The following is a 10,073-nucleotide window of genomic DNA, read 5'->3' as shown; positions in this document are numbered from 1 at the left end:
TCCTGTTAGACACATAGCTCACATGGACATATGGTAAACATTCTGTATATTTAAAATCCACAGGATTCTATGAAGAAAACAACATTATTAACAATATATAATTTATTACAGCAGTGTATTGAACATCAAAACTGTTCCGGTAAATGTGAAAATGTGCTATTTTTCAATACCATGCACCCCATTGCAGTTTGTATAATAAGACAAAGAAATATATTTAGTGCAAGAAATGTAAAGTTTAATTGAGCAGGGTTAATCAACCAGCAGTAACAAGATGCAGGATTTAACAGATCTAAAATAGGATGTGTGGTGATTTTGCAGAGAAGTAAATAAGTATCTCAAGCTTTGGGCCCAAGCGCGAAGTCTTCATTTATCGCAGCAGAAACTTCCTTGGCCTTGGCAAGGATCACAGGGAGCAGGACAGCAGGAGACAGGGACAACACAAGGGTTGCATGGATTGCATGGATCTGCCAAGAAAGAAATATTTAATTAGTAATAAACTATTGCTTAGTGTAAAATATATTTTCACTATTGACTACAGGTGATATTATATTTAAAGCTAGCAGTCATATTAAACATTTCATAGCAAATGACATTTCCAAAATGCCTTAAATTTAGCCATGGTATCTTTTTCTATGTGTGTATCCATTATTCAGTTTGCAGAATAGGTGTTTAGCCAAACTTCTTTTGATTAGTTTTTTGGGATAGAAAATTTTCTTGAAACAAATATCAATGGGCAGTCCATAATTGGTTTTTACACCTCTGGCAATTTCCACCCTACAGCAACAAATGCTTATATTTACTCAACTCCCACATAAGCTAGTTGTACTCAGCTAGATTTCTCTTGTTCAACCCTTGGCTGAATGAGAGAAAATGATTAGATTTCTCCATCCACACTGTTTAGTGTAGATGAAGGAATCTGCACTACACTCTATTGTAATAAAGCAGGTGCTTGAATACCTAAATACCTGAAGAGTGGCTGCATCTGAAAGAATGCAGTCAATGTTCAGCCAACAATTTTCCCCTATCAATGTTCCCTTCAATTACCTTCCATGTTTATTTTGTCAAGCTTGATGAGGCCAAAAGGGCCACCCACAGCTGAATTTGCATCCTTTTCAGTGGGAGTTGGCTGAATTTAAATCTGTGTATGGCTAGCTTTAATCCCCATTGGATTTTTCATTCAAGTCAACAGCCAATTCATAACATTGGAAATGGTAACTAAAACTAAATTTTAGATGCAAATGAATTTATTAAAGATATGAAAAAAGTATTATTTCATTTGTCCAAAACCTTTTCAGGTGTAGGGGGTAGAGTGGTTTAATGTGCAGAGATAATTGAAGGGTATTTACAATTTTTGACTTTGATACATGCCATGTTTAAGAACAGTTTATTTATCTCAATGCTTGGTCCTGAGTGGCTTAATTCAGATAAATTAATTTGCTATGACCTAAGCCACATAAAGTGAGACTGGTATTACACAGACCATTCATAGTGCAGTGTGCCTTACCTTTGTTTTTCTGGTTCGACTATAACCGAACCATAACAGTGATACTGTAACTGTGGATTTTGGTGAGGAACCAGTTATACAACACATGCTGTAGATTAACTGATTACAGCAAAGACTATGGGGCTATTAGTTGCCGATACAGAAGTTATTAGATGAGTCAAATATTTATCTGATTTCTAACTTTTCCCACTGATTGTATTAGAATATACCAGACTTAGGATTCACAAAAGTTGGGTAAATCACCCCCATATTTTTACCTGTTTTCAAATGCCATTGTGTATCAATTATGTAGAGCATGTCCTTTATAAAATATGTTGGTACATTAGATTGTCTTTTGTAAGTGATATTTGTATTTCTAAAAACAGTAGTAGTATGTTGCATTTCTAAAAGGGCTAGATTCCACTTAAAGTAGAATGAAAGCAAAACTTTTTTTTCATTTTGGATAGAGAATAAGGGAGGGTTATAACTCCTGTCAAGTTTTTAGACATCTGTGTCTGAGAGACCCGGGAATATTAGAAGTTTCGCAGTTGAGATCCATCTGTGAAAAACATTGTGAGGCACATTTTCAGTGCCTGGGTACTGGAATAGGATGCAAACTTTGAGATGCTCCCAGGATTTTCCTTGCAGCAAACATTAAAAATTGGTCAACTAGGTCCAGTAGAAAACACATTATGTGGCACCTAACATGCCAGAGTACTGGAACAGATCAGGAGAGGTGGCAGGAGCTATTGTGATGGCAGGTATCATCATTTTTTTGGAGGGGTCTGGATGACAAATGTTTAGTCTGAAGCATTGGTATCAGGGGTCCCCCTTTTTGATGACCTGAACTTAGTGTCCTCCTAAAGGTGTTTGAGCATAAAAGGCCCAGTTTCCCACAGATTGCTTGCAACAAAGAACCCTGAGTCGTCACTAGAGACAACACTGTCCTCAACAATTTCACTTCACCTACAGACAACTCCCAGGGTTAAGGAGTGGGGAAATGTCCTCCTTGAAGCCTGCCCCATTTCCTTCTCCTCAATTTCAGAACACCAACCATCCTCCTTCAAGTATTCCTCTTCTGCCTCCTGATGCCTCTACCTCGCAGCATGCATGATGTAAGGAATAAATAAGAGTATTGAGAGCCTTTGGTTGCTAGCACATCCTATTAAAGTGCTGCTCCCACTGAGCTCTGTGGTGCAGAGTCATGTGTTTCCTCATGTGTGTGGTACCTAAATAATTGAGTTTAAAAATGGCTGATACTCTGTAGGCAGAGACTGCAAGTGGTGCTGTTGACAGCAAATACATTTTTTTTTAAAACCGTCAACACTGCAGAGCTCTGTAGACCAGCCATAGGGATAGCAGTGGTCTGTACCTGTGAGACAAAGCCGTCAGATGGATCAGGATGGCTTGCAGAACTGCTGCCTCTCACTTTAGACCCTCCTCACATTTTTATTAAAGGGAATTGCCCAAATATATGGGCAGCTATGAAAATAGAGAGGAATAAATATATGGCATGTGGTGCACACTATACCACACAAGTATTATATATCATTCATTGATATTTATGGCAATCATGTCTTTCTCTTCTTTACCTTGTTGGCGAACACGTTGACCCTGAGGTTTACATGCTGAAAAAAACAAACAAACATACATTAAAGAAAAAATCCAGACAGCAATTAACAGCAATGCTATCAATCAAAAATTGCAATTGTGGTAGAGTTCACTTGGTAGAGTCAAAGAAAAATGCACCACTCCAGCCCACAAGTGCTACCCTCAGAGGCTGGTATGGAGTCCATCACTCCTCCACAAAAGAAAAAGCCACACTCTGATGACGTCTTCACAGGCAAAACATTAATCAGCCAACAAGCTTCAGCAAATCCCACATGGAAGAAAAATATATTTTAAATATATATTTAAAATATTCTTCCCAAATATATTGACATATATTTGAAATACTGAAATTTTGGCCGTATTATATATATATATATATATATATATATATATATATAAAATGAAATGTGTTTTTTAAATATTACACAATATATGAAAAATATTTTTAAAAATATATTTGTTTTAAATATATTCTTCAGATTTTTTTTTAACATATAAAAAAGTCATTTTAACATATGTTTTTACATGTATTTGTAAATGCATTCCAAAAATGTAGATTAAATGTATTTTTAAAGACATACAGTATATTTGAAAATGTATTTTTAAAAATATTTTTCATATATTTTGTAATATATAAAAAATGCATCTTGACTGGTGCATATGACAGGTCCCTCAGCTTGTATTAAACCCTGTGGTAATGGAAGATTATAGCTGCAGGGGTAGAAGGGTATCAGACCATAGAGGATTTCAAATAAAACAACAGCCAGCAGCACAAGAAACACTTCACACCAGGGGCGGACTGACCATTCGGGTACTCGGGCACTGCCTGAGGGCCCGGGGTCAGTAGGGGGCCCCATGAGATGCCCCTGGTACCTTTCATAGGCTTTTTTGGGGTGGTTTGAGTGTGGGTGAGGACACAGGGGCCCCATGATCTCCTATTGCCTGGGGGCCCCATGAGTTGTCAGTCCGCCCCTGCTTCACACTGATTACCTGCAGTCCCTTGTGCTGATCTTTTTTGGGGTGACTACACTTAGGCTTTAGTGTATGTTCACCTAGCTTCTTTCTGGGTTTCTGAATGCTGCTAATACCACAATGACATGATTCTGTGTTGTGTATCTAACCCTGTGTTGTAAAGATACAAAAGGAAATGGGAAGTGAAGTCAGAATATCTGGCCACAATTTCACATGTTTATGGTAAACTCCAGTCAGAAATTAGAATTTAGTTCTATATAACATGTAGATTTCTTTCCATATCTCTACAATCTGATTTATCCTCTGATAATTTGTAGAAGCTATTATAGTGTAGAGTACAATAAGTACTGGAAAAAATACTTTGTATGATAATTAAAGAGCGCAGTCTGTCATTAACAATCAAAATGCCAAATAAAGTATCCACTGAAAAGAAGATTATGAATACTTCCTCTTGTATTGCCCATGCCATCAAACTCTCCTGTAGAGAAATCACTACCCCCCCCCCCCAATACCTTGCTGGGCTCAGTGGTTTCTTTTATTGACCCATACATCACTGCAGGACATGATAGTGACCTGGGGGTTGGTGGTAGGAACCACAGAGTGCAACAAGGGACCAGGAATCTACTCCAAAAATGTGGTTCTGTTAAATCTTCAAGCTGTGATTTCTGTTCATTATAGTGCCATCATAGGCAGCAGAGGTAATTATTTACAATCGTCAATGTAGGGGGCACTTTCATTGGCAGTTGGAATTTAATGACAGTCACTCCAATAGTAATATTCAACTAAAACTGAAGTAACTGATAAGTGATAACTGACATAAGTACTGTATATATCCACACCTAATAGAAAATGGCAAGACATTATTAATTGTACAATAGAATGTAGACTATAAAGCCTAAGTAATACATGAATTTGTTTATAAAAATGACGTTGCATGTATAAATCACTTACGGTTTTGGCATGGATCTTTGCAGACTACGTTTTTCTGGCAAGGGTTCTTGCATGGATCTTGGCATTTGATCTTCTGGCTGCTGCATTTTTTGGCTCCAGACATATCTGCTTTTAGGTTTGCTTTGCCTTCTTGGAAAATTGAGAAGCCTGAAGAGAATTTGATGTTTGAATGGCTTTCAATGGGGCCTTTTTATATATAACGAAGGAGGAAATAAAATGAGGGCAAATTCTTCCCCTGGCTGGTCACAACATATTGAGAAGGCTTATCAACACATACCATCCAAATATTTATTATTCATTAATTGGTGATCCTTGCTCAGCACTTTGCTATGTATTCCTTTGCTCTCTGAGATTTTGTTTTTAATTATGACTAAATATTGAAGGAGTGCAAGTAGGAAGTGGAGGTTACAGTCATTTGAAGCATCCAAGGGAAATTGTATTAAGATATACACATAGGCGCATATTTTGAATTAGTAAACTTGGCTGTATATGGGGCTGTCTTTATTCAGAAGTACACAATTAAACCATTAGGCACTCTGATTCCTTTGCTCACCCTATTCACATTCACTATTTAGTGGTTGGCATTGACCCCAAATCATACAAGCTTCAATGTTAATACTTTACAATCACCTTATGTGTTCTTTACTATTCCACTATAAAAAAAACATTGTCAGAGCTGAACTGTGTGTGTATTTCATGTGAGCACCAAATGGTATTTTGAATATATAACACCACAAAAGAGAGAGAGAGAGAGAGAGAGTTGTTGGGACTACTCTCACACTTACAGTTGTGCTCAAAACCCTGCCAGAAATTGTGAAATATTGGCATCGATATTGAAAATATGACTGATTATGCAAAAAATTGTCTTTTATTTAAAAGTGGAAAAATTGGAAGCTCCGGTTGTTTGCCTCCTCCCCCCTCCACTGCCATATTTGACCCCTTTTGGGGGGGAGCGGATACCTGTTTTTGACAGGTACCCGCTCCCACTTCTAGCTCAGCTCACTGCAGCGAAGTGAGCCAGAAATTATGCCCCCTCCTTCCTCCCGCAGTCTCCTTCACAGGTCCCAGAAGACTGTCGGACCAATTAGAATGTGCAGCGGGACTCGCACATGTGCAGTGGGCACCCAGCTGTGAAGCCAGAAGCTGTCACAGGCTGGTACCATAGTTGTGATGCCGGCACTGGAGAGAGAAGAGGCAGAGAAGGGATGGCGCGGGTGAGAACATCGCTGGACCCTGGGACAGGTGAGTGTGTGTCATTCATGGCCATTTATGGCGTTGCTCCAGGCTACCTCACCGACCTGATACCCAAATACCACCCTACCCGTAATCTTTGCTCTTCGCAAGACCTCCTACTCTTTAGCTCCCTCGTCTCCACCTCCCACGCCCGACTGCAGGACTTCTCCAGAGCTTCCCCCATCCTCTTGAACTCACTTCCCCAATCCATCAGATTGTCCCCTACCCTCCTCACCTTTAGGCGCACCCTGAAAACCCATCTCTTCAGGGAAGCCTACCCCACCCTCACCTAACCGATCCCCTCCACTCCTCACTCCATTCCATCCCCCACAGCCATCTCCTCCTGTACCACCATCCCCTCCCTCCTAGACTGTAAGCTCGAAAGGGCAGGGCCCTCTAAACCCTCGTGTATTGTGTATTGTTTTGCTACTGTATTGTCTCATGTCTTGTCCCCCATTCTAATGTACAGCACTGAGCAAACCTTTTGGCGCTATATAAATACTCTATAATAATAACTGAGTGACTGAGTTTTAATAAACACAAAAACGGCTGAAACTCCACTTTAAGGATACTGTTCATATGAATGCATTTATTATCACATAGTTGTTTGGCTCCTTTTTAAATTATCATGATAACAGAAATCACCCAAATGGCCATGATCAAAAGTTTACCTACCCTGGAATGTTTGGCCTTTGTACAGACACACACAGGTTAAAATAGTAATTAAAGGTTAATGTCCCACATCTGTGGCTTTTCAAATTTCAATTAGTGTCTGTGTATAAATAGTCAATGAGTTTATTAGCTCTCGTGTGGATGCACTGAGCAGGTTAGATACTGAGCCATGGGGAACAGAAAAGAACCGTCAAAAGACCTGTGTAAGAAGGTAATGGAACTATCGAAAGATGGAAAAGGATATAAAAAGATATCCAAAGCCATGCATATACCAGTCAGTATAGTTCAATAACTTATTAAGAAGTGGAAAATTCTGAGATTTCTCTATGCCAAGCCAAGGTCAGGCAGACACAGAAAGATTGCAGTCACAACTGCCAGAAGAATTGTTCAGGATACAAAGAAAAACCCACAGCACAGTTATGAACTGGATAAGACTAAAGAGGATTAACCATTAAAGTGTTACTAAACCCAGGACCCTGCATTCACTATATCTGGTCTCCCACAGTACACAGAACATGGAAATGCAATTATTTTAGTACATATAAACTGCTAAATACCTTTTCTGATCAGCAGTTAGAGCAGTCTTGTGACAGAGCACTGGTTAAAGCTTGTAGGAGGAGTTTTCTTTCTGCTCTAGGAGGATGCAGAACCCCTGACCTCTGTCTGGATGTGCTGATTGGCCCTGTGCTGATCACATGCACTCTCCCAAGAGAACACACCTCTCTAGCAATACACACAAAACTGACATGTGCAGAAGGGCTACGGGTTCAGTCTGTCTTATCAGCATGGACATTTGAACAAGAGGAGGGGCAGAGAAGTTAGGATCAAACAGCATTTTTATACAATGCAGAGGATTAGGTTTCACAGTGATAATAACAAGCATGCTGTTGTGGGTTTAGTAACACTTTAAACATTGGATTTTGAGCACTGGAGGATTTTAATTTATGGTTTGAAAGTTGGGGAAAACAAAGAAGATTGTTTTGTTGACATTTCGGGAAATGTTTGTTGCACATTTTATATGTGCTAAGCATATTTGTGGAGTACACTTTAAATATTTGCACATTGTTGTTATATGTTTTTACATTAAAGTTGAGCTCCACCCAAATGGGGAAGTTCCACTTTAAGGACTGGTCCCCCGGATTTTCACCTTTGGGGAGTGGGAGCGGCTACCTGAAAATGACAGGTACCCACTTCAGGTGCGATCGCCTAGACCAGTGATGTTGAACCTTTTTGCTGATAACAGCTGCTCACAAGCATATGATGGAACAAAGTAAGAAAAGCAATCCCAAGTGCTTTCATTGACTTAAAATTATTTGGCAGAGAATTCCACACTTTAAGGATTTAATTTCCAGAACTACCAACTGACCACCATCACAGAGGGGCAATGTTCTAGTGACCATCAGCACAGAGGGGCAATGTTCCACTGACCACTAGCACAGAGGGGCAATTTTCCACTGACCATAGGCACAGAGGGGCAATGTTCCACTGTCCACCAGCACCGACAGGCAATGTTCCACTGACCATGGGGACAGAGGGGCAATGTTCCACTGACCATCAGCACAGAGGGGCAACGTTCCACTGACCACCAGCACAGAGGGGCAACGTTCCACTGACCACCAGCACAGAGCGGCAACGTTCCACTGACCACCAGCACAGAGCGGCAACGTTCCACTGACCACCAGCACAGAGGGGCAATGTTCCACTGACCACCAGCACAGAGGGGCAATGTTCCACTGACCATCAGAACAGAGGGACAATGTTCCACTGACCACCAGCACAGAGGGGCAATGTTCCACTGACCATCAGCACAGAGGGGCAATGTTCCACCGACCACCAGCACAGAAGGGCAATGTTCCACTGACCACCAGCACAGAGGGGCAATGTTCCACCGACCACCAGCACAGAGGGGCAATGTTCCACTGACCACCAGCACAGAGGGGCAATGTTCCACTGACCACCAGCACAGAGGGGCAATGTTCCACTGACCACCAGCACAGAGGGGCAATGTTCCACTGACCATCAGAACAGAGGGGCAATGTTCCACTGACCACCAGCACAGAGGGGCAATGTTCCACTGACCATCAGCACAGAGGGGCAATGTTCCACTGACCACCAGCACAGAGGGGCAATGTTCCACTGACCACCAGCACAGAGGGGCAATGTTCCACTGACCACCAGCACAGAGGGGCAATGTTCCACTGACCACCAGCATAAACAGGCAATATTACACTGACCATGGGCACAGAGGGGCACTATTCGTAATGCTGCAGATTTAAATGCCAGGGGGACAGCATAACATTAAACGAATGTCAGTCTCAGTTAAATATGTATAAAAACTTACATCCAGTGCAGCAAATTGGCATTCTTGTTTGTTGCACCAAGTTACTGTAGCAGATCAACTGCTGGCTGACTTCAAGCTGAAGGCACGCTGAAAGCTCCGACAAGCGGCTAGGGAGGTATTCGCAGCTCCTGATGTCATTGGCTGGTGCCGCGACTATGCATGTGTGGAACTCAAAGCCTCGCTGCAGGTGACTTGGCTCGTCTTCCGGCAGCAAGGGTTCTACGTGCCTGCTGCGTCACACATGCCATAGGCTCGCCACCACGGGCCTAGGCGATCAGAAGTGGAAGTTGTTCTCCCCCCTTCCTCCCCATAGTCTTCTGGGACACATGAGAGGTCCTAGAAGACTACAGGACTATTCACAAAGCGCATCACTACACGCGCATGTGCAGTGGGCACTCAGCTGTGAAGCTGCAAGCTGTCACAGCTGGGTGACAACAATGAAGATGACGGGGCTGGGAACACAGGGCGGCCAGTGAAATGGGCTGTGGGGGGGAGGAGGACACTACTGGATCGAGGGATAGGTAAGTGTCTGGATTTTAAAAGTCAGCAGCTACAGTTTTTGTAGCTGCTGAGTTTTATTTATTTTATTTTTTTTACTGGAACTCCCCTTTAAGGTATATTTGACACATTTATAGTGCGGTCTATTGGGGGAACACTACTCTTCCTCACATTAATATTGTGAAAACAGTTGTAAGATGTTACTTTCTTATATACCTTGTAGATTGTTGTTTGTTCAGCATAAAAAGACCTGTGTAATATGTATACATGCTCTCGTATAAATGTATCACATATGCTCACTACAGGTAATTA

General features: G+C 41.4%; 1 long non-coding RNA gene across 1 annotated transcript; it reads right to left on the bottom strand.

Annotated features, from left to right (window-relative positions):
• Window positions 1-213: 213 nt before the first annotated feature.
• On the bottom strand, window positions 214-5,181 carry LOC149462721 (uncharacterized). The gene is made up of 3 exons (XR_016312600.1): window positions 5,018-5,181; window positions 3,076-3,111; window positions 214-464 (listed from the first exon to the last, which is right to left on the bottom strand). It is a non-coding gene; the product is annotated as an uncharacterized LOC149462721 (long non-coding RNA).
• Between the last annotated feature and the right edge of the window lie 4,892 nt (window positions 5,182-10,073).

The sequence above is a fragment of the Staurois parvus genome, unplaced genomic scaffold (genome assembly GCF_062004578.1).
Source record: "Staurois parvus isolate SC_StPar_1 unplaced genomic scaffold, SC_StPar_1.0 ptg000170l, whole genome shotgun sequence".
In the NCBI taxonomy this organism is placed as follows: domain Eukaryota; kingdom Metazoa; phylum Chordata; class Amphibia; order Anura; family Ranidae; genus Staurois; species Staurois parvus.
Note: the sequence above shows the minus strand (reverse complement) of the source record. Positions and strands in the feature narration are given on the sequence as shown.